The 25523-nt window shown below is 44.7% G+C and overlaps 1 protein-coding gene and 1 long non-coding RNA gene across 17 annotated transcripts in view; one reads left to right on the top strand and one right to left on the bottom strand.

Annotated features, from left to right (window-relative positions):
• The window catches only part of CELF4 (CUGBP Elav-like family member 4), a 696179-nt gene that overhangs the window by 154739 nt on the left and 515917 nt on the right, over positions 1–25523 (top strand). The gene's annotated exons all lie outside the window — the stretch shown is intronic.
• On the bottom strand, positions 23006–24390 carry LOC121061957. Its single transcript, XR_005815349.1, has 3 exons — positions 24273–24390; positions 23683–23845; positions 23006–23295 (listed from the first exon to the last, which is right to left on the bottom strand). It is a non-coding gene; the product is annotated as an uncharacterized LOC121061957 (long non-coding RNA).

The following is a 25523-nucleotide window of genomic DNA, read 5'->3' on the forward strand; positions in this document are numbered from 1 at the left end:
GATTTCTCTGAAACTATGAGCAATTTGTTTTTACCTCTGAGTCCTCCTTCCTCTGAATCACGGTGCTTACCTGCTTTGAGGTTTAATCAAGGAAGCTGTGCGAGTGCCAGATATTGTATAAAAGCAAAAGGCAATTATTAAAAGTGGGCTTTGACTTTTTAAAGGTAGGGTAACAGATGCTGGGTAATAAATTTCATTAATGATGATAGGGAAATTATCTTATTTTTGAACTCTTGACAGTGTTTTTTTCCTTACTTTTGGTTAATGTTTAATAGTTGTTATGGCTTCACTGTTTGTTTTTCAAAAGTGCTGGAAACAATTAGATGACACAATGAGCTATTTTTCTCCCTAGGGTGTCCCACCACTTTCAAATCTGTGTTTATGTTTAGAAATTATTGAAGCATCTTGTTTTGATATGGCTTTAAGCAAGATGTTTCTCTTTCAGATTTTAAACAACTTTGAGAATTTGTTAAATAGGAATGAGGTTGTAATTTCTTGAGACAATTTTTGCATTTTGATGTTTATGTAAGGTACTTCACTGACCTAAAATATTTGTCATATATATGTGTATGTTTCTGCTGGCTTGCAAATTAATGGCCTAATAGATTCTGATTTTTCTCTCTGTTTGCGATGGGAAAACATATGTAGTCTCCTGTTTTTCCATGGTGGGAAATCTGCTTCTTGTCCACTTATATCAGCTCTGAACAGAGCTTCAAATCCAGCCTTAACTTGATTGCTGTCAGAAGTGTTTCTGCAGTTAAGGATCTGCAGTGTAGCACTTGGTTCCACATGAGGAGAATCAGATATGCTTTAGGGTTTACTTGGTGCTGTTGAGTATTCTGGAAGTTGGAAATAAGACATTTAAAGTTAGCTGCTGCATCTTACCTGCTGTTCTTTTTTGAGGAAATTTGTCTTTGCAATAAGCAAAGGCATGGAAAATAAAAATCTAACTTTGGGTCATTGTTTGGCTTGGGCAAAGCATTCACACTGAGGTTTTCAGAAAAGCAGAGCACTAAACTCCTGCTTGAGTAAGAGGAGGCAAAAGTATCCATGATATTTTAAGCCTCTGCCTGAGTTTCCTTTCCCTACAAGCTTATAAAAGTTTTGGAGGGATGCGTTCACAATATTCTTGAAAGACATCTCTGTACCAAAGAAATATTTGTACTTGTACCAAGATACCAAAGGTCCAGTGAAATGGAGGTTTTGGAGTATAATTTTCTGCAGAACAAACAGATGCTCTTTCTTACAGAAGGAAAACTGCAGTGACTTGTATGTGCAGCTGGTGTGCCTGCGTGCTCCTGGGCTGCGTGGAGATGCTGACCCACCCAGGCATGGGCACATCTCTGGCAGTTCCTCTCTGAGATGTGTTCTGCGCTTGATTCCCTGACTCATATTGTAAAGAGAGAAAGAGCCCAGCCTCGTGCTTAGGATTTTATGATGGAGCGTAAATCAGGTCTGCCTGTACTTGACCAAGGTTGAAACCCACAGTGCTGCATGGTAATTAGGTTTTTAAAAGATTTTTTTTTCCTCTGGTTTATTTATATAGCAGTAATTACCTCCAGCACACAGTCGGAGTGACTGCTTGTCTTTCATGACCATACTTTTACCCTTTCATTTGACTGTCCTGTGCTTCTGTGGCTAATATAGAGCTTCATTCATTATCCCTGAGCCCCTTCCCCTGCCAGCCCTTGCGCAGTGGCACAGCGGGGAGCACAAGGTTATTCTGTGGCAGCTTAAGTGGGAGTGGACATGAAGAGCTGAGCAGGAGGCATGTCCCTCAGCACTGAGCCAGCAGGATTACTCCCACACCTTTCCTGGAGTACCTGGGGGCTTGCTGGGGGCTCGGAGACCAGATTTCCTCTTCTCGCTGAGAGTTTTGTCTTGTGGTGATTCTTCCCAGCCTGATTCTTTCTGGGGTAATTTAGCACCTGTGTAGAAATGCTTCTTAAACACCTCATTTTCCAGCACTTCTTACTTCTTCTTAATCTCTTCTTCATCAGTCTCTTCCCTCTGCCCCTTCCCATCCAATACTTTGGAACTTATTTGTGTTCAAAATAATTTTGACAGCAATCGGTTTATTGGTTTAAATGCTACTTAGTTCCTACACATTTTATCTTAGTATGAGGAAAGGGCTATCCATTGTCTTCACCCAGAAAAAGCAAGACCCATCTTAACCTTATTGTTTCAGAGGTGCAGGGGAGCAACCTTTTTACACCAAGTCCTGGAGCCTTGGTTGTTGCTTTGTCTTTGATAGACGCCAAGAAATCCAGCCATGAAATATTCAGCTACCAGAAACCAGTTTGTTAGTTCCAAACTTGCAGAAGTACTTAGTTGTACCTTGAGGCCATCAAGCAAAGTGCAACTCTTTGGGCTTTATATTTGGGCCACAGAGGATCAAGCATGCAAGAGGTACCAGCAGAGAGCTAGTGGCCCAGTGGGAAGGTAGCCAGGCTTGTACCTCGCAGTTTGTGTCAGACCCTCCTTCAGATGAGCTTGGCTGTGTTGCTGTCACAGCTTCGGGATCTTTGCCCATTGTGCCTTGGCCCCGTGGAGACGTTGAGGAGGTGAAGGAGAGGAGAGAACTGGGCTGGTGGCTGGAGGCTCTGTGTTGTCACCCTGTGCATCACTCCTACCTGTCTGCAGATACCTTTGCAAGGGTTTGGGGGATGTGTTCATCACTTCCCCCTTCAACTCTAGTTGAAGCTCTTGTTTCTGCCATAGGCATTTATCCACCTTTATTTCCTAACCTCTAACTGTCTAAGTCGTAACTAAACTAAAGCATTTTCATTACATTTTTACTACAGTATCTGAACTGAACTAAGCATGGGGACAACAGCTCTGCAGGCGGGCAGGTGAGGCACGTAGAGGTGCAGGATTCCTGTCCTTGAGCTCTAATCCTCTAAAAGCCAGGATGTTATTGAAGTTAGTCATATCAACTGCTCTTTAGTCTGTGGAGATACTTGGAGTGCAATCTGTCCCATCCAGAAGTGGGGCAAAACGTCTCTTGAGGTGGCTGTCTGTCTCCATTAACTTCTGAAGGCAGTTAAGGGACTGCCTTAGAGCAAGGCCTAACTTTTAGCTGGCTGCAGTTAGGGAAGTTGATTCCCATGCCAGTCATTTTGCCTGAGGTCGTACAAGGATCCTAAACCTGGATCTTAATCTCCATGTACAACGGCCTGCTCCTAGACTAGCAGAAGTGTGGGGTTTCTGGAGGATTTCTAGGAAGTGTCCTTGCAGGGGAAGGCAGAGGGCTCCAAGTAGCACGTCTGAAATGGAGCATTTTCGGTACCCAGACAAGGAAGGAGGAGCTTGCCATGTGAGGGAGTGACCCTGGCTGTATGAGGCCAGTGCAGCCAGATGAATGAGTGCCACTCCCCTTACAGTGCGAAGAAAACCAGGTTTAAAAGCACCACCAGCCTCCCCAAAAGCAAACAATGTTGGCGAGTCAATAAATGATGGAGTTCATAAAGTGCCATTTACTTCCACATCCGTCTGCAGCAGTAAATTCAGATCAGACTTACTAGCTGTCTGGGCTCACAGGGGTCTCAATATCTTTTTGAAAGCTGTGGGTAACAGAGTCAGTTCTCCTTCAGGACGTGAGGGAGGAGTTGGTATGGCTGTCAGTGAGACAACGCGCCTCTTGTCAGCATCAGCTCCGCTTCTACCTAGCTATTGCAAATGTAGTTGCTAACATTTGGTTTCAACTCATTTCTAATGATCAGAGTAACACCGAGCTGGATTTGTCTTTTTATGCAACATGTCACTTCAGGTTTCATCAGTTACAGAGTTTTCTGTCAGGATCTTGAGTGAACAGGAGCTGTCTGCAGACATTACCCAAGTCCTAGCTTCTGCTATTGAAGGCCAATGAGAAGAAGAAGACAGTGGTATTTCCCATCTGGGGAGGAAGGCAGAGGAGGCAGCACTGGAGTGCTGGTGCCAGCACCCACACCTGACCCTCAGACTTGCTGCCCGGCTGCTGCCAAATCTCGACGATGCTCGGCCTCTGAGCTTGGCTGCTTCAAAAGCATCATAGCGATCCCCTGGGGCCTTTCAAAGCCCATGGCTCCTGTCTCTCTGCTAGCTAGAATGAGAGCTCTTGGAGGTCAGGAAGGGCGAGATCTGGGTCCTTCTTTCTTCTTCAGACTTCTCTCTTTCACTTTGCCATGTGTCCTGACCACCACGCTGCACATGCACGGTGAGATCGATCTGTGTCTGAGCAGCGATACACATCTTTTAACCATGGTATTGCTGTCAGGTTAGCTGAGAAGCAGGCACATGGCTCTTAGCATACCACAGACCTGTGCCAGTACTACTTTCTGATAGTGATTACGGGCTGTGCTGTTTTTGTTTTGTTTTTCAAGGTGCTAAAATTACAAGCAATTTGAGTTCCCACTCTTTTTTTTACCCTCTGTAACACAGCGCTTCACATTACCATTCATCTGCAAAAAGCCATTTTTAACAACTGCAGGTCAGGAGTCTGTTTTTCCTTCCCAGCTTCAGCCCACAGGGATTTTCATGATAACATTTTGTTTCAGAGCCGTGTGCTCTATGGAGAAATGTGATTCAACAGCCACCCTTCCTGAACTGTGTCCTTAAAGTAGAAGCAAACCTTTCATAACGTCAGTGGTGAGGGGGAGCAGGTCTGTATATACATGGAGGGCTTTATGTATAGGTGTCACACATGAACAAAGTTTAGTTCCGTTTCCTCAGCCTGCTTCTGATTACCAAATACTGTGGGAAGCTTGGTTTGTAGCTTGGTTCTGCAGCAGGACTACGAGCAGCAGAGGGATGCAGTGACACTTCGGTAGCTGGAGACATTGCACACGTGTGATAGTCACTGTGGGTGAGGAGGGGGTTGAAATACATCCTCTTTTGCATGAGATGAGAGGTCATTTCTCATTCCTGCACCCCAGTGGACTTATGCCTGTTTCTGTGCCTGCATCCCACCTGGCAAAGCTCAGGAGGTGTGCAGGGTATGAGGATGGAGGGCAGGCATCCCCTAGGTGTGCGGAGGTACTGCCTGAGCCACGTGCTTGGGTAGTCATGCAGTCAGTTTGCTTTGTCTCTGCTCTCACAGTCCAAATGCACACTGCTTCTCCTCTGCTTTATCTTCTAGCCTTCTCCTTTCCATAAATTTTCATAGTATGTGTTTTTAAAGCTCATTTGTTTGTTATGCGTCCTTCATCATTCCCCTCACCTTGAGGAGCTGGACCTGTTCCCTTTTCACCCCCAGCCTCTGCTTCCCTTCTTCACTTGGTGTCTCGAGCACATTTTAGGGTTCTCTTTAATTACTGTCACCGTCCTGAAATGACCTACACGCAGAAGCTGCTTTGCATTCCTGAAGGCTGGTGAGCAGTAACGCCTGGGCGGCTGCTCTCGGGCTGGGCAGGAGCTCGGTGCCCAGTCGCAGCTCAGTGCTCGCCTCCTTCTCTGCCCTACACCCACAGGACAGGGTCCCCGGAGCCTGAGCAACGCTTCACACCCCTGTCCTCCCCCATCTGATTGCAAACCTCACTCTGTGGATTAAGACACAAGGGTCCTAAGTGAACTAAATTGCTTGGTCTCAGCTTTTTCCTCTCAACAAGACACTCCGGAGGACAAAAGCCTTCGTGTTTTTTTCCACATAATTCAGCACAAATGGGGCATCTTGCTCTGAACAAAAGGATGCGAGGCTGAAAGGAGATTGCATGGTTGGTCACTGGGACCCATTCTCTACCCTCTTCTCCCTGCTCCCACCAAAAGCAAAGAGTTAAGGAGATGCTCCAGCAGTACAAATGGTGTGCGTTTCTGCGGGAGGCATTTTCTGTGCACCTCAACCTGAATGTACAGAGGAGCCAGAGCTGTCCTGGCCCAACATGTGTATTCCCTGTCCCTCCTGTCACTTGCATCAAAGACGGATGATTTTCACATCATTCCCGCCCTGGCAATGTTAATCTGATGTGGCTTTCACAGCTTTAGTTGCAAATCCAATCGCTTGATGGATGGGTATGTTTACCCACCCCAAATCTCAACTTTCCTGCCTTCCCTGCCTCCTAGCTAGTGTCAGCCAAGTCAGCAAGATCTCTGTCTATAAAACATACCAAGCAAGCTGCAACTTTGCAGTCTTACTGAGATTTATGGGCAGGCTTAAATGATAGGGTTTTTTTTTTTCTTTTTTCATTTTTGTCCTTTTAGGCTTTTATAAACAAACGTTTTCCATGAGTAGCTTTGTTTTCCTGAGGCCCATGTCAAGCCAGCTCAGCTGATGTAGAGACCTTGCCTGTCTTCCACGGCCACTTTAATTATAATGAGAACTGGGGGAAACTGGGAGGCTGATTTCAGCTTCCCAAGCATGGATTAAAACTCCTTCAAAAGACTTTCAAGACTTGTATTTCCTTCTCCCTGTCAAATGAGAGACCTGGAAAATTGGCGAATATTGAGGCAGATGTGGGGAGACCAAGTGTGAGATGAGATTTCTGCAAAAATCTGACAAAACAAGCTGCCAGGTCTTTAAACGGCTTTGTCTGGAATAGATCTGTGGAGGGCTGAGTGTTATTTCTTTTACCATCGACTTCCTCATGTGACTTTAGCAAATGCATCTGAGTGGAGCAAGAAGGACGATGTGTATTTTTGTGTGTGTGCGTTCATCTACATACCAACCCCATGTGATCGCAGGACGCATGAGGCAGAAGTGCAGGGCTTTGGTTGCGACTGCAGGAGAATATTGCCATGCAGAGTAATTAGCCAAGGTCCTTTCTAACCCCTCTTAGTAGAGGGAATGGGTCATGTTGTCATGACCTGTCCCTTACTCCGACAACTATAGTGACTTAGTGGCATCCTTCCTACATTATCTAGCCATTAACTATAAACCATCTGATTATCATCACGTTCAGTATCCCCTTTATAATCTGTCCCCCTCTCTGACTTTCCTTGAAAGGACAATGTCAAGATAAAAATCAAATATTTACTCTTGTGCATGTAGACAAATCCTTTCTGTGTTACTTATAACGCTTCAGATTATGAAATCGGACATGATTTCAATCCTCTAATTGACCTGTCATCATTTACTTTACTATTTACTTTAGTTCTTGTGGTGCTCCCTGCTTGGCATTAAAGTTGGAAGAAGGATAAGGGAAGAGATTTTGTTCTTAAGTTATCTGCCTTTAGTCCTATCACAGCCATAGAAACTTTTGTATCAGGCAATAGTACTGGAAGGAACAACCTGACTCCACTGGGTGCCAGATGTGGGTAAGCATGATGTGGGATCACCTTCCTAAAAATACAGAATCACAGAATCATTTATGTTGGAAGAGACCTCCAACTCACATAGTCCAACCTATAACCTAACCCTAACAAGTCCTCCACTAGATCATATCACTAAGCTTTACAACTAAACCATCTTATTTGTCTGGTCTCTCATTAAGGGAAATACAAAATACAATTTGAAGGAATCTTTCATTTTAGTACTCTCCTTTCAAGGCTGGTTGATAAGGTTTCATGTCACTCCTTGGTGTACAGCATACCCTATACCTGTATCCTAAATGATTTGTTGTAAAGCTTCATTAGCAGTAGCATTAAAGTCAGTTGGAAGATGGTCAATGACTTCAGTGGTGTCTTTCTAGCTTTTTTCTGATCATTGTTATGAAGTAGCTGCACTAATCTGAAGGACGCCAGTCAAAATAGTTACTCATACAAGATTGAGTGCCATGGTGGTAGGTATCAGGATCCTAGGTGGAAGGCTTTCCATTTTTAAAGCCAATTGCCTGAGGGTGGCCTTATGGTGATGTGCTTCAAAGGTGTGATATGGAAACTAAAGTTTTTCTTCCTTCTCAAAACCAAGTTCTAGCAAACATACCCAAGTTCCTTTAGGAAATCTTGGCTTATGTTTGACAGCAATCATCTTTTTCTTGACACTTGACAAGTCTTGACACTTGCTTATTCCTGCCGAAACTTTTTGGGGAGAGACTGACAAGGGCAGAGTAAAGAAAGAAATCTCCTTTGCTCTCTCCAAAGGTTTGGGAGCACTTTCCTTTCAAAACCAACACATTTCAGCACCTGTGCTGATAATGGGGCCCTGGATGTTTAGTGACTGTACTCATCATTTACAGCAGCAGCTGCAGATCATGCTGTTGAATGATGAGCATGGATGGACCTGAGTCTTCTGGAGATCCAAGAGCACCTCTCTCCCTTGGGATGCAGCAGCCTCTTCCTTTCTTTAGGACAAGACATTGCATTGTAAAAGACACAAGGCTGTTTCCATCACTTGCACACTTGATGGCCATTACTTTGGTCAGCACTAAGGACTGACTGGTTCCCAGCCCAAACTGAAAGTGGAAGACCAAGATGCAGCTATGGGTGCATCTCACCTGCATCAGGCAGAGATAGGCAGCTTACAGCTTGCCTCAGTGGATGATAGGAGAAATTCAGGTAGCTAATCCTGGCCAGGAGCTAGGTAGCTTGCATTCTTCCATCGCTCTACATGCAAGGTTTAAGCATAGCTTAGAGGTTAATTGCAATATATTTCACTGGCAGTAATTTGTTAAAATGATTGGGTTTACCTGCTGCCTAATGACCATTGATAGGTAGGTTGTGCTTTGACACAGGACTAAGTAATGGCTGTCATTTTAGCTGCTTGTAAATGGGTATTGTGAACATATTACATCTTCCTTTTTCTTTCTAGTGTTGTGTTTTAAAAGTGTTGAGTGACAAAATTCAGATTTGACCATCACTGCCCATTGCAGTAAATCAGTGACAGAGTCTCGATTGTAATTCAGCTCTTCAGATTTGTTGCCTGCTTCTCTACCAGCTGACACAGAGGTGTCTTAGCTGCAGGTGTGAGATTGGATGGTAGTCAGTGTTGTATCTTTGCTTCTGCTTTGGTCGATGCCCTTGATGAAGTCTGTGAGCTTACCTGTTCGTGGACCTCACTGATGGAGAATAAAAAACGCTTTATATCCTAGTGACAAAACACCCCAAACCATTTAAAAGTCCTGCTCCTGCCACTTCAATAGAAGGAACTGAAGCAGCTTTTGAGGGAAGAAGGCTTCACTTGACTGATCTTTTTTATAAATTTCTTTCACAGATCAGGCCTTACCCAGTCAGTTTCTCAGACTGCTGATTCAGCTCCTTGCGTATAAAGTTGGTGTGTTGAAAGAGGAGCTTTGCAGGGGAGAGACTTGCTATTTAAAGGAAAACAAGTGGCTTTTGCCAAATGGATTTCTGAAATGGAAATACTATTTTGTATCACCATGGATGTGCACACAGGGTAACAGTAGGGAGGATGACTGAAGGGGAGAGAAAACAGTTAAAAATTGCAATCAGTATATAGTGGGCACAGCCAGCTGAAGAGTTAAGTGACACAGCCTTATTCACTCATATGAATTAATAATTGATTCAGCAACAAATCACTAATGTTGCAGTAGTCATGGTGAATAAGATAATAAATGTGTCCTGTCCAGGGAATGCAATGTTGTTAGAATTCAGCTGAAATTATTCATAAATGTGCTACTTTTCCTCATCTCCAACTACTGCTAGTTTAGCTTTTCTTTTTAATCTTCCTAAGCTGTCACATTAGATGGTGGAGCTAGTCATATTCTATATACAGTGGAATATTAAGGGGAACTGTGGAGACATTATGTCAAATTTCAATAGATAATAGACACAAATTGGGAAACAAAGTATCTCCATCCTTTTCTGCACTCCTCCTCTGGCTTAATAAATAAATAAAATAGAAGTCCAAAGGCTATTTAATAGCATTCACATGTGACCCCTGTAGATTGTCATCCCCCTCCCTCTCCCCCTACTTGCTCATGAGGCTTCAAAGTTGGGTGGGATGCAAAGGGAGCTCTGGAGCCTTTTGGCAAGATGTGCAGGCTCACAGCTGAGGTGCAGACCCTGCACGCTGGTGTGAAAAGGGAGCATGTAACCCACGCTTCAGGGTGCTTGTGTGATGGGGGATAGCAATTGAGGGCTTGTAGTCTGGGATATCAGGAAAAGGACAGGGGAAGTGTTAGGGATGGAGAATCACCCAGAGCCATAAAGGAGGAGGTGAGGAGGTAGAGAAGTCCTGCAGGCGATGGAAAGTGCTTAAAAGTGTCAGAACTTTGTGAACAGCAATCTTTCTCTAGTTTATCAGGGCAAGGGACACTGAGAGCTAACACCTGAGAAAGGAAGCCAGACAAAAAAGTGCACTTTTTTTTGTGTTCAGTGAGTGTAGTTGAACTTTGTCGTAACCTCATATCGGTGAATTTTTCATTGCTTGAATTTTTCAAATCAAGATTTGGATACCCTCCTGGAAGAGATGCTTTAGCCAAGAGCAAGGTGTTCAGTGAGTGAGCGAAATTCTGCAGCGTGTGATGTCGAGGAGGCGAGGGAGAGAAATCCCCGCTTAAACTCCATGAACACAGTCTTTGAATACATCTGGAAAATGCCAACAGTATGAAACAAGAACTGTCAATGTCAGAATGAGAAGTGCCGGGGAAATTATCAAAGTAGTCAAAGACGGCAAGGGAAAGATGGGAAAGGCAGTGCAGAATTGAGAACTAATGGTAAGCAGTCCAGAAGAAAGGACAGGAGGATAATTAGCAGGGCAGCAGAAGGATAAGCTGCAGAGCATAGCAGAGATCTAACATAAATGAGGCAAACCTGAGGAAGTCACATCTACGATGTTTAGAGCTTAGTTGGAATTGCAGTGGACATCTTTGCAGAGGGAAGTGGGTCAGAAAGTCTTCAGTTTTGTTCAGGTTTCTGGTATGCAGATGAGCGTGTCCCTGGAGCCAGGCAGCTGCCTGGGATGGACCAGAGACAGCCCCGGAGGAGTGCTCAGGAGTCCAGGAGAAATGTGCTGAGAAAGGGGAGGGGAGCACAGCAGAAACAACCGAGCTGATTGCAGCTCCTTGCTTAGACACAGGCATGCTTTGCTCACTCTAGCAGCTGCCTCCAAAGATCTCAAAGCTTTTCAGAAATTGCTTTCCATGCTCCCCAGCAAAACATGAGTGGTGGATTTATACCTCCCGCTGTGCCGTGGTTGGCACCAGGAGTCCCTCGCTAGTGCCCAGCAGCAGCACAGTGCCTGCCTAAGTCTGGAGCTGGAGCAGTGCGGGTTCAGCTGTGCAGCGTGTGATTTATCAAGTTGGATGCTCACCAAGGTGACGTTGTCAGATTGCTTGCTTTCAAAAAAAACCCCACTGCCATGGGGTCTGCAATGATCACACAACACCCGGACCTCCCACCTTTGCCTCCCCATCACTGGCTACCTGGATGCTGGCAGAGAACACCAAAGCCCAGGGAAGGAGCATCACTCCCCCTGTAATCGCAGAGGAGAGGGCATGCTGTCTCTGCCTCCCCATGGGTTGCCTAACAGTTGTGGTGGGAAGAGCAAGGGAGCTGTGCGTGCCTCTCCCATTGGGATTAAGGATGTCAGAGCAAGGCGTAGGGGGCTGGGGCTGGTGCCACATGGCAAGTCACATGCAGCGTGGTTGTCTTCTTATCCTCCTCCAAAAGGCGCTGTGTTTACTCGTGCTCTGCAGCACGCTGCTGGTCGGTGGAAGTAACACACATCTGCCTGGGATACTTGAGGATCAGGGCTCACATACAGGGATGGGTGTGCATCTGTGCGTATGCACAGGCTGCATTTGACGATGCTCTTCTCCCTCTCATCATTTTTAATATCAAATTGTGGACATGCTCTGTTTCTGAGGCTATGAGGTCCCTTTAAGTGAAGCCTGAGCTCTTTTCCATGCAGCCAGAGGGACAAATAAAGTACGAAGAGAGCTGGAGGGAAGTGGAGAGGACCAGAGTCCTTGGCTGGCCATGTGCCCTATGCACTTGTCCTCTCTATGCTTCCCCATCCCCTCTTTCTCCCACTGCCCAGCCCTCCCCCCGTACACATATACTCCTTTTATTCTCAGTAAGTTATTAAAAATGTAGACATCACTGGCTCCCAGGGTCAATATGTTGTTTTTAAATTTAAACATGAATTTCCATTTCATTGAGCCTTCAGGCCTAATGAGATGTGCTTTGACAGGAGCAGCTAGCTGGAAAAGGCATGATTGAGGGGCGAGCCAATAATATTAACTCACAGCAGAGTGTGCACACACAGCGATGGAGCCACAAGCCTTGATTCGCTACTGTCCGGGGCTCTGGCTACAGCAGGCAAGTATTTCTGCTGCAGGCCCTGCAGTGAAATGTCAAATGCATTTAACCATCTGTGAGCTCCGCTTGCTCGGGCTGGCCTGAGTTGGACAGCCTGAACGGAGTTTGTTTCAGCTGGGCTGACAGACGGGGCCAGGAGGGCTCAGGAAGTTGGGGCTGCTGGTTTGGAGGGCATCATCTAAAGCAGAGAGAGGAGGATAAAGCTGTGGTGAAGGTGCTGGGATGGGATGTGGGAGATGTAGGCTTATTGCTCGACCTGGGCAGATCACTTCTCCATTTGGGGAGGATCAGGAAAGGGGTGTTTGCATTCCCCTGTGTAGTCAGGGGAGAGCAAGACGTTCTGGTGGAAAGTGCAAAAACTTGGTGGTCTGGGCTTTCCTATGGAGAACGTGCTGTCCAACCAAGTGTGTATAAAGCATGTGTGTGCAGTAAGTCTGTACTGTGTACTTGGAAGAGGTAGTAACCCCAGCTGCTTTTCCACAGGGAAGATCCTGTAGTTAATATTTGGCCCATCTCATCAGTGCCTTTCGAGTGCTGACAAAGGATGTAAGATGATAAAGCACTAGACAAGCTTGTCAGTGGAAATCATGTTTTCTTATAGTTCTGAAAAAAGGCTCTTTTGAGACTATCCATTTAGAAGAGCGCCCCATAACCTCTTCCCAAAAATGTGGTCTCCTGTTCCTAAAGGGTGTAAGGTTGTAGATAAGCTGCAGCAGAAGTGTGTTTGGGAAAACCCTGAGCACGTGTACAACACATGATTCCTGATTCTGGTGTCAGAAAAGATGTCAGTCGGAAAAGGGTGAGAAGAGGACCTCAGAAAGGATGCAGGGAAGTAGTTGTAAGTTGTGCTTAAATAAGGGTTAGTAAAAATGTTCTATCAGAACTTTTTTCCTACTGAGAATAGAGTTTTTAGCATTGACAAATTAGAAGGGAAGGGTGGAGAAGAAAATGAAGATTTGTCCAAAAAATTGTTTAGATTATCAATGAAAAAATGATGTTACCCTTAGACTGAATCCAGCAAAAATGATATTTTTAATATCTTTTTTCTTTACCTGAGTGTAGAAGAAAATTCCTTTTCCAGCCGCACCTGATCTAGACATTGAGTGACTAAAAGCTGCTCAGAAGGCTCCTCTCAGGTGTGATCTGGAGGGCTTCCTACAGGTGTTTTGCTGAAACAGAATTAAAGCTGAGACTAGTCTTTCTCATGACAGTTTAGTGGGTTTGCTCCTGCTGAAATCCACAATGGCAGATCCTGATCTCTGTGTGCATGTTTATAAAATATGAAGAAGAAATGCAGCATGATATTAAATAAAAAGTAAATCAGAGTGATAATTAATAATAAAGGCTGCTGAATATTCTGAATCTTTGAAAAGGGTTGCTTTTTTCCCCCCCTGGATCCAGTGAGCACTCACTTGTATGAATAACATTACATGCATGAGTAATCCCTTTGAATTCAATGAAACCCAAGTTAAGTATGTGCAGGAGGCCTGTGCAGGACTGGGACCAGGAGCTTCAGCACTGAGTTCAGGGCAAGCTGTGGTATTATGTTTGTACTGTTGCTTAATTGTAAAGTGGATGTAAATAGTAAGCCTTCCCTGCTCTGATCTGTCTGGGTGTTTTGCTGGAAGAGATACCCTCTTGGTACCTAGCCCCTTCTGGGCTTGTGCATTTCTGGCCTTTAAAATGTGATATTTAGCTTTCAGAAAGCAAATAACCAGCATTGTACACTTTTTCACACCTTTCTCCTGAGATTCTTCCAAAGCACTTCTGACAACATTAACTGATGAGACCTGACAACTCCTCTGGTGAGGATGGGCTTTCAGATTTGCCATTTCTTCTTCTCCCCCTCTCTTACTCTGTATATATTTTTCCGTGTATGATGATATCTGGATCTTTGCAAAGCTTCATCTGCTAGAAATATGTGATTATAAAAAGCCGAGCTTTTACTTTATTTTCTAAAAATAATTTGTAGCTTGTACAGTCTTAACATTAAGAAAAATATAACTTGTAAAAATCTCATATTTTGAGGGAAATAATTCAGTATGTCCTAATGCTTGTGTTTGAGATTACTAGACACTCAGTTCCCATTTTGTAGGCAAGTGGGTAGATGAAGGGGAAGACTAAAAGTATTGTGCCTGATAGCAAATAAGTCATCAGTTGTAGAAGCAAGAGTAAGAAACCCGGACTGCCAAATCCCTTGCTTTATGTCCTGGCTGACACTCATAGTAGGAGGGACACAAGCCACAGCAGCACAGCAGCTGAGATGGTGTGAGGTTTTGCTCCCTTAACGTATAGAACGTTTTCCATAAGCTAAGTTTCATGAGTCAGCGTTTCCGAGGGCAATAACTTACAGTAATAAAGAGGGAAAGAGCACCAAGTTTGTGTGGGTAAATTTGGTTCTAAAGAGAGTGATGTACTTTGTGGTAATCAGGTACAGTTGTGATTTGAACACTTTAAAGCCTGTGAAATATGTTCCCTGTTGGATGATTCTGGCTCCTTTTTGTTCCTATCTTTTTTTTTTTTTTTCCCCCCTCCCCCCTTCCTTCTGGCATTAGCTGTCTTTAAGGACAGAAACCTCAGTGGGGTTCTCTGCATTGCCACTACAGAAAAAGAGAATAGGGAATGCAGCATGGAGAGGATGAATACAAATTTCCTAGTTTACTACTGATTTTTGTGAGCTGCAGTGGGAAGCTGCTGTGGCCTCTGAATGGAGGCTGGAGCTGGGGAAAAGGGGAAAAATGATAAGGCAGGCTCGGGAGCAACAGCTCCATGTAAATTTGTTCCCATCCCCAAGTCTTTCTGCTCAGCGGAGTGCTGGAGCAGATTCAGGCTTTTCATGTTCACAGAGAATTGGAAGCTTAGATCTCTGACCTTTTTAAAATCCATTTTGAGTCTCATCTTTCAGAGATTTAAACGAAAGATTTTGACCTAAAGGGCTATTGTTTAACACTTTCTGATAGAAGGGATAAGGAAGACTGAGAGGAAGGAGGGCAGAAACAGAGATTATCAGACACGGGACCTGATGATTCTGGTGGAAATTTTGTAGTCAGGAGAAGGGGAAGGGGAGTCCTGTAAGGATGCAAGCTGCTGCTTTAAACCCGTAGTAGTAAATGAGGCAAGAAAATCTGGGAGGACAGACAGAACTACCGTTGGAATAATACTTTTTTCCTTCTGGTAGTCAAGCTCGCTGTTAGAGGATCCTTTTGATCCATCACTGTGACCATAGTCAACTCCTCCTGTCGCTCTCCTACACAGTCTCTGAAGAAACGTCTGAAATAGTCTCAGAGAGGGAAGAGTCATTTGGTCCTGTCACTGGCCATTCTGGGTGCTGAGACCTCAATTCCTTACCTTGAGTTCTTCATTCTTGATGGTCATTTTTATTTCCTGCGGTCCTTTCACTGCAAACATTGCCAATAACAAAGAAAAAGATTCCCCCAAAGAGCCTTCCTTATTTTCATTCTCTCCTGTTTTTCTGTTAAGTATGTCTTTTTCTGGTTGGAAGAGATTTTGTGTAGCGTTTTAGCAAACAGGATTAAATTCTTGACACCCCTTCTTCTACCTACTGCCCACCAAATTCCAACCCTCTCAAATGGAAATACAAAGGCAGGGAATCCTCTGTGGCCAGGCGCGCTGCAAGGGGATGTGCCTGTTCCTACCCACTATACACTGTACTCGCTGAAGTTTCATCTCCTCTCTCCCATTTGATGGGAAACATCACTGGGTGTAGGAAGCGGAGACATTGGACACGCCAGGTGCCTGGGGGGAGGAAGGATTTGCTCCTCAGCAAGGCTGCAGGAGGCAGCTCTGCCATCTCCTGCTCGCCCAGCCGCAGCAGCCTCTGATGCACGGGAGGATGCTTTCAGTGACCACTCAGCCTGGCTCCAATGGGAATGCTGCAGTAGGAGGGACACAGTAAGGCAAACCTTTGTTTTGCTTGGATGTGGGCGATGGTTTTGGTCTCATTTCCAAAGGAAACACAATTTATGCAGTTGCACCGTCCACCCACTTATGTTTGTACACCTGCTTCTGCTCTACACTTTTCCATCTTATTCTCCCCGTGATGTTTTTGAACCTATCGATTGGTTTTAAACACATTTGAAAAAGCCTGAAAGTCTTGATGATAATTAGGGTCCAACTAGTTTTGCAAAAATTGGCCAAGAGAAGGAATATGAATGAGTTCCCTTGCCAAGAAGACATGGGCAGGGTTCAGCTGTGGCAGCAGCTGTGTCTGATCTGCGCCCACCCTACTGTGCCTGCAGGGCTCGCAGTCTTCTGGTCACAGTGCAGCACATGGAAGAAGCTGGATTATTGAAATGGGAGAGCATGGGAGGCCCGAGCCACAAATCTGTAGCAAGCCAAGCTCCGTTAGTTTGGCTTCGTACTTTGAGCAAGCAATTATTTCCAGAGCTTTCACAGTACACGAAGGATGTGCCACTTAGCTTAGAAAAATGTCATGTCCCTGAAAAATACTGTTGAAAGACCCAAATTATGTACAACCAGCCCTGGAAGCCCTTGCATCCAAATGGAAGAAAAGTTAGCTAAATTCCTGCAAGCCAGCAACTTCAGAACAGTTTGGAGGTAGAGATTTTAAGACCTAAACTTGAGGGGGAATTTGCTCTATTGAAAAGGAGGAGTCTTTTGCTATAATCAAAATGTTCAACTGGTTAGTGGATAGTGTGAAGATGAAAGAGTATTCCTGTAATGGTGGGTTTAAAAAATAAGTATTAGGAAAATTCATACTAGGCAAATTCCCAAAAGGGAGTTTATATTGACTCATAGATACAATTGTTCACATAACTTATTTCTGAGAGTTTCCATAACTGCTGATGTCCAGAGGAAAGAGGCTCTGGCCAGGAGGGACTGACTTGTGCTCTTTTTTTGTTCTCTATCCATAGACTTCTACTCATGACTGTCTGAAATAGGTGCTGGGCTTTGGGATTCATCAGTTGGGCATAGCATTTCTGTCTGCGTAATTTCACCATCATTTGTTGGCTATTCTGAGTGCTGGTAAGGCAAGGAGCAAAGCTTAAATCAGTATTCATTGGGAAGGAGCCATGGACAGATTGACAAATCTGCTGTGGGATGAGAAACTGATAATTGCAGCAGATTTATGATGACCTTTATAAACGGACATTGGAACCTTGAATTCAAGGGGGAAGCCATTAACCCTTTTGAAGAGATTAAAAATAATGTCATAGTGTACTTTGAAGCCTGCAAAATTTTTTCTTCCTGGTGTCATGCTTTCCTCTGGCTCTGATCTGCAAAGATGTGCATATTCCCAGGGGCTAAGCTTCAAATACTAAAAAAAAAAAAAAAAAAAAAAAAAGCATGCAGTGAAAGAACCTGCTTTCAAACTTCATAAAAGCAGGACAACGTTCCACCTGGGAGCCAGTGATCAGGGTCCCTGCAGGACCTGCAGAGGGGTGTTTAAAACAAAAGTGAGGTAGGTTAAAAGAAAACTGCAGTGATTAGATCCAAGGGGCCAAGTGCTTTGTGTGTATAATAATCTGATTATTGCAGCAGTGACATCAGAGTTTGCAGCCTTACTCTGCCTGTGGTTTCACCTAGTATTTTTTTTTTTTTTGGTGAAACCCAGAAAATCTTGGTAATAGTTTTGCAGGTAGGAGCAGGAGAGCTGTTTTCCCTATTGAGTTCTGGAGTCTGAATAACTGCATTACTCTGGGACAGCCGCTCAGTCGGTAGTAAAGCTTTCCATCCTCAGCTGCCCATAAAGGTAGTGTGGAAGAGGGGAGGACAACAGTGGGTAGTACACCTCAGAGTAGCTGCTGGGACATGTGGTGAGGGGTCCAGGCACAGACGGGGCTGCCTAGTGCTTCCCAGAGCTACGGCTTTTTGTTGTCCCAGCCTTATATCCACCTGCAACTTCTCTGCTGCTCCTGGGGCCTTCCAGCAAGACTGTGGTGCTGGGGCAGAAGGGATTTTGACAACACTACTTTTTGTGAGGTTGAAGTGAAAAGTATGGACAGTGGAGTTCAAAATTGGAGCTTATTGTGAGCACAAAATGGAAGCAGATGCCAGCTACTGCTATCTATTTGTCTTCATCGGAGCGGGTTCCCCCTTCACCCACTCCCACCCTCCTCCCATTTTTTCTTCTGGGTGAATAGCAGGTTTTGAAGAGTCTGCTAGCAGTTGCCAGCTCAGCGCCTTTGCTTTTGAGCCATATTTATCACCCGTTTCCTGATTTCTTACAAAAGAGTTCTGCAGCCTTTGAGTTTTACAGAGGGGTCTCTTTTTCTGTGAGAAAAGGAGGAGTAAATGCAAGGAAGCTGTTTGCTCAAAATTCAGAAGAGGAAAGAGCTTCCCTCCACCTCCCCTTGTTGCTTACCCTGATCTTTTCCCCATCTCCCCCTCATGTTAAAACCAATTCTTTCTGTCTGTCCATCCCTTCTCTGTGTATCAGCTGTATATCACAGATAATCATTACCGAGAAAATCCTAGTGCTGCACGCAAGTTGGAAGGGATCTTGAAAGGGTGTCTGTTCTGCTGCGAGGCAGGACCAGACACATCTAATTGATGGATAATTAGTACCTAGCAGTCTACAAGTGGATCCATCAGAAGCTTCGGGTTCCCAAACTGCTGATGCTGAACTATCCTTAAGGACTGGCTTCAGCTACTGCAGCTGCCTCCTCAGGAATGCTTTGCCCAGCCCTGCGGCCTGCCTGAAGCCAAGAGATGTTAACACAGTTACTCTGGCTTTTATTTCTAGATCACGCCACGTTGTTTTTGAGGACTGGCCTGTCCTGAGGGGACCAGGTAACACCCCTCAGAGGAGTGAGGCCTATGCCTGGAGCAAGCACAGTGCATGTTGGTTGTCCCCCCTGGCCACAGTGGCAGGCAGCCTGTTCTCCAGCACCCTGTGACCCCTGGAGCAGTGGTTCCCAAATGAGGCCTTTGGTCCCATGTGCTGGGGAGGGCATCTGTGGAAACACAAAAACTTCAAAGCACATAAACTTCTTACCTACGGCAGGGGGAACTGCGGGAGTCAGCCCACAATGGGTTCTCCTGTGGGAGAGGGCAGAAATGCACACGCCCCAAAAAGGGCCTGGCTGTTGCCAAACTGAACCCAGCTACAGAAATAATCCTTCTCCTTGTTGTGTGTGCTTCTGAACTCCGACGAGGTCCCTTTTTGAAGCACTTTGCACTGCAGTGCGTGGGAACTGCCGTGCTTTGTACTCAGTGAATCCAGCTTTTAAATTTGGGCCTGGCTGGTAGGCCTTCCTCTTAAGTCCCTGGAATTTACAGTCCCTCCTCCTCACATTTAATTGTGTTTGTAAATAACCAGTGTATCATTTGTTGGAAAAATTGCAAAGGATCTGTTACAGGATAGATCTGTAAACCAAATCTTTCTGCTGCAAATAAGGGATGGAGGGAAAGGAGTCCTTTGGTGTTTTATTTCATACGCAATTAAAAAGCTCTCATACCACTGTAAATAAAACTCCAGTAACCATAGTCAGCTGCCACCTTACTGAGATCGCTGCTTTTCAGCCTGAGCAGGGCTGTCCTTTTGCACAGCTCTGCCATTTATTGGCCCTGAGCTGCAACAGAGTTTGAATTCCTGTGGGGTGGCAGCCTTGCCTCTACAGCATCTGGCACAGAGATTTTCTGATTTAAAAGGAAGATTTTGAGGGCACTGCAATGGTAAAAAATATACAATTATTTGTTGGACAGGGCGTCATTACTGTGCTGACTGCATTTGTTCTTTAAGCAGCCGGAGAGAAGCCAGTGTATCCCAATAGCTAAGAAAAGATTTGCACGCCTGGCTGGGAATCTCAGTGCTTTATCTGCTCTAGTGAACCAAGCCTCCAACTCCCTGCAAGACACAGAAATGCGGCCACTTGGGACTTTTTCCTTTGTCACTGAGTTGCACAGTCCCAGACCGAAAAAGAATTGAAGGGGAGAAGGGAAGAACAGGGCCTAGGTCTGGTTGTTTCCGAAGATAATGGGCTCATTAGTTTCTGTTCTTGACACTTTTGATTGAAAGAGATGATGATAAAAGTATTTTGTTGAGTTGCATCAGTGTTTTTAGATTTTAATTATAAAGGTAGAAAACACAACTTTATGACTGAAAACAGAGAAAACAAGTAATGGGAATTAAAAAATATGCATGACTGGCATAAGACTAGGATATCTTTATTTTCAAATGAATTTTGAGAGCCTCTTCTTGTCAGCTGAAAATCACAGTGGAAGCCTCCAGGGTACCTGCCCCATGGGTTATAGAGGGCTCCTGGTGTGGTGGCCATAGCAAGTTTACGATAAGTGTAGCAGAAAGCAGCTCAGCCCCTTCTTCCACACTGGCACCTTCTCACCAGTAAGATGTCAGCAAATTGGAGGGAGTTCAGACAAGAGCCACAAAAATGATGAAGGGTCTGTGGAGAGCTGACTTACGAGGAAAGATTAAAAGAACCAAATATGTACAGCTTGGCTAAGGGATGACTGAGGGGCGGGGGAGGGAGGCAAGGTGATATTTATCTCCATATATTTGCAGGGGTGTAAATTCCAAGGCAGGAGATGAACTGCTTATGATGGTACAAAGGGAGATTTGCTAGAAGTTGTAGTAGGAAATTAAGCAAAGAAAATTTTCAGCTGAATGTCAGGAGAACTTTGTTAAGGGTAAGATAACGATAAATATTTATGTAACATTTTGATAGTGTGAAAGGGCAAATGTGGCAAGCTGATTGCTGCATCCAGTGTTTCTAGGCAGTAGGGATTGAGTGCTTTCCACCCTGTCTTCCTATTTGAGAAAAGGCTCAGTACAAGGGGGGAAGGTTTTCCCCCTAGTACGTGCAGTAGAGGTGGGTAAAAAAATCCCTGCCTAAGCACACCTGGCTTTGCTGTTTGAGTAGTAGCTTGGCTAGACCTTGACTGCGTTGCCTGGCCGCGTTTTGTGTAAGTCAGCTGTTGGTTGTCTCTTGCTGACATTTCTAAAGATGAACAGATTGGTAGGACTTTCCCTGGGCAACTCGAGTACAAGATGTGACTGTCTTCTTGTGGCAGGGATTTATATTCAGAACAGCATTGGAAAACTTGCCATTTAGTCAGTAAATAAACTGAAGCCAATATCTCTGCTTTTCAGCCTGAAATCAATTCACTACACAGCTCTGCATTAGCTCTTGCTGAACTTAACAGAAATTTTGCAACACCTGCCCAAGAGAAAGGCATCATCTTAGGGTGGTGAAAAGCCGCTAGTTGAGGACCTGGGGCCTGAGGCAGCTGGTGACAATACCAGAATGTGCCTTGCAAGAGACAGCCCTGTACAGGCGTGGTAGGGGTACAGAGGGTGGCAAGGATGGGTGTCTTCAGCCTCTCCTATCAATTTCAGCGACCCTTTTCAGACGTGCACCAAAGCCACACTGGAGTCTTTCACTTGACTTTGTCAAGTAATGGGGAATCCCAAAGGTCTTCCAATGTTTATGTGCTGTGCCACTGAAATGTTTCACATGACTCAAGACGAAAGCGGGGTGGGTTTCTCTTTATCTTTTTTTTAATGCAGTGTTCAGTGTCTGGGACCAAAAAAAAAAAAAAAAAAGTATTATCAGATGTGTAAATTCAAATTTAATGAGTGCTTAAAAAAATCCCTTCAAATCAATGCAAAAATATTCCACCGTGGAGTCATTTTGATTAAGAAAAAAAAGGGGAGGGGGGAGGTTGCCTGAAATAAGCAAAATTTCAAGCTAATGGGAATCTCATTCATTATTTAATCCACTCCTTATCTGAAATGTACAAAAAATGGAATCTAATATGGCGTATGTATGTTGTTGTCTTAGCGAAAAGACAGGGGCAAAGGCCTGCAATTTCACTTAATATATTAAATCCTACTGCAGGCTTTGAGCCAGATTAATAACTCTAGCGAGCTAGAAAATCCCAATATATATTTTTTCTTGCTCCATGCATGATGCGGCTTGATTCATAAGCAGCTCTACCGCTGGGCTTTATTAAATACAAATAAAATATCTCTTCTATTGCAAAAGCCCACAAGGTGACAGAAAGAGAAGAAACTGTCCTTGCTAGTTAAAATGTATTTTCTTTGGCTTCCTCCTCCTTACCTCAGCCCCCAAGTCCCAGGTCCCTAGAATATTTATACAGACATAACCCAGCACAGAGAAACCAGGGGGATAGACTGAAAGGAAAGAATTTGTTCCCGATCACTGGGGCATGCTTGTGAAAAAGACCCTGCAGTGTTCCTACCCTCAAGTGGACACGATTCAATTTTATGCCCGCTCCATCGAAGAGTTTGGGCAGCCCAGCGCGCTTTCGGTGTCTGGGCCGGCTGGTTTGTGGCTGATTTAAGCGTGCTCCCGAATGACTTGCTGGCAGCTCCACCACAAAAGCTGGGCTGCTGCTCTGTTTGCCAGGCAGCCGTTCTGAACCCCAGGCTCGGAAAGCAAGAATGCTGCCGGGGAACTCAAAATCATCAGGCTGGTTTAATGGCCACGAGATCGAAGCTGGAAACCACAGAAGTGAGTCTCTGTATTTTAATACAGAGATGCTTTGCAGACCTTTCATTGTGTGCACGAGACAGTAAACTAAAGGATTTAGGAGAAAAAAGGAAAATGGAAATTATGCAGGCAGCATTGGTCCTGCCTATAAAGCATGGCATTCATTAGGGAGATCAACTCTGTTTCAGATGTGCTAAAACATGCTGTGTGTATCACTAAGCATGTGTCCAAGTGCTGTCCTGAGGAGGGAAGAATTTACCCATCCTTAGCACCTTTTCATAAACCTGGGCGTCTGTGTGCATAATATTCAAGGCAAAGTTCTCGGTGTCCATATAGGAGTAAGCACCCAAGACTCAGACTCGATCCTATCGCCACCCATTGCCTTGGTTTCTTAGGATTCCCTAAAAACCCATAAATATGCCTGGGGTTTAATGGCAGTAAATCTCTGAGGGGACCAGCAACAATGTGGGAACACCAAAGATTTTATGGAGGTAGATCTAGTGAGGTAACACAGTGCAAACACGTAGAAGAGGGGTTGTGCTCTGTGGGATCAAAGCAGACAAGTGAAGTAGCGGGGAACGGTGTTACCTGGTCTGCAGTGGGCAAACAGAGCTGGCCTCGTGGGCAGCCAGGGAGATGATGCTGATTAAAGTACTTTGGGGGAAGACGGTGCCCTCTTAACGTCTGATTCAAGCCATCACTTGATCTTTTTAAAGCAAACAGAAAAATTATATCTTATTTAATTTATTTCTCTGGAGAAAAGGCAGCTTTAACTGTACTGGAACAGGATAAAATCTCCTCCCAAAGGTCATTTCCCAACTCTTTTTCTTCTTTGATTTTGTGTTTTATTTTTTTTTAATCATGGATGATACCACCCCCCCCCCCCCCCCCCCCCCCCCCGAACAAAATAAGATTATTCTTTGTTTTGTTTTTAATTAAAGGAAGAAGAAGAATGGGATGTAAGCTAGTACTGCAGGTTATCAGTTATCTGTCAGTGAAATAAGAAGGTAGTGGGTTTTATTGATCTTGCTTTTTTTGGGGTGGTGGGGTAGGGAAATATGTGTAAAGTTACTTTTAAATCCACATTAGTTACCTGATGGATTTTTCCACTTGCTCTCATGGACCCAAGGATCCCAGTCCCGACTGCGTTGAGCTGGTGGAAGCAGTGTCCAGAGGGATGCTCATCCAGAGTTGGGCTCATCCTCAGGAGTGTCGATGGTAGTTTAGTACAGCGTGCATTGCCGTGGGAAGGGCGCCTGTTTGGAGATAAAAGACCTCTGGAACACTGAATGCTTGCCACATGCAAAGCAAAAACCTGGTCCTTGACCCAAGCTGCTCAGAGAGGTGAACGCCTGAGCGAGGCCACACAGCCAGATGGAGGGAGAGCAAGGTACTAGCGAGTGGGTTATGATTTTGTCGGGAAGTTGCAGTGATAGCAGAGCAGCTGCCTCGTGGGTGTTGAGTGGTTTCGAGGTGTCACTGCAAAGGTGAGTTTCAAGGAGGCCTAGAAAGGCGGGCTCTGTAGTCGATGTCTCTGATGTTGGCAGGACTTTCACATCCCTGCTACACAAAGGTCTCTGGACAGTAGAAACAGCTGACATAGCTTTGGGGTTAAGCCAACACTACTGTGCTGTTAGGATGTTTATCTGAACCAACATTCGCAAAAGGCTCTCCCATGCCTACCTCAATGTTAAGGACTTGGAGGCTTTTGAGGACAGAAAGCATCATTTCTTCTGACCTTCTGGTTATAACAGAGGCCTCGGGATTACCGTGATTCCTGCACAGGGCCCCCATCACTTGGGTTGCATCACAATGGCTCTCTCAGAAAGGTGCAGTCCTAATAAAGAGCCTTCAAGGGGGCCGGTGTCTCACTTTTGTAGGGTCTGTGCTTGTGGTGCATGTGAAATATAGTAAGCATATATTCTGGTGTTGTTTTCTGATTGTTAAGTGGGTGTAAGGGCCGTTCTGAAGAGCTCAGGGTTTTTGAGCACAACTGTGTGTACTGCAGAGGCAGCAGCTGAAGGCTAATTTGAAAAATTCACGCTGGACACTGGGATGAGATGTGCCCTTTAAATGATGGTCAGTGACCCAGGAAGAATTTCCTGAGTGCAGGAGGACCTCGGTGGAATTGTTTCATGTCTGCAAGTGTGTGGCTAAGCAGTTTAAATGGAAATAGTACTGAGGGTATATTGCTTTCCCTTGGCTTACATTTAAAGTGCGTATCCTGTGCTCCAAATGCTTAGGATTTTACACAAACCGAGGTTCAGCAGATGCATTTCCAGACTTTAAACACAAAAGTCAGTAAAATTCCAAATCCTTAATTTATGTTTTTGTTCTCTTTGTGCCATGTGTGCCTTGTTACCTCTCCCTCTTTCATTTTCCTCAGATAGCCCACTTCATTTGAAGTTAAAGTTGCCTGGAAGCACTAGCAGTGACATTTTAGTTAAGGCAAGTTATTCAGGAGATGGGTTTAATCTGTGCCACAGACTTGCTTTAAGAGCCCTGAGCTGGTCATGAAGACTTCAAGAAAAGGAAGAGTTAGGGAGAAGGGTAGTATTTGCTTTCACAAATTCATTATATATCCTGTCAACCTATATGTTAGTGAGTATGTTTTCAGCTGGGAACAGCATGGAACACACCAGAGTTCTGATAATTTTTGGACCTTCCGAATGGAGATGGGAAATAAAAAAATGAGCTATGAATTACAGGCAAATCACCCCCATGGATAATAAAATTAACTGAGCAGTACGTTGACAACCTTCTTCAGAACTTGTGCTCCCCCATCCATTATAAACCCATTTTCTGTGGTGAGCCTGTGTTCGCTTTGTAAGCTCCAAGCACAGGGTCCACAAACACGTTGTTTCAGGCACCGCTAAGACATTGTGCCAGGACTAGGACAGAAAATTGATTAGTCCGTTTTCTCTGTTCCAACAT

This window comes from Cygnus olor, chromosome Z (genome assembly GCF_009769625.2).
Source record: "Cygnus olor isolate bCygOlo1 chromosome Z, bCygOlo1.pri.v2, whole genome shotgun sequence".
NCBI classification, from domain to species: domain Eukaryota; kingdom Metazoa; phylum Chordata; class Aves; order Anseriformes; family Anatidae; genus Cygnus; species Cygnus olor.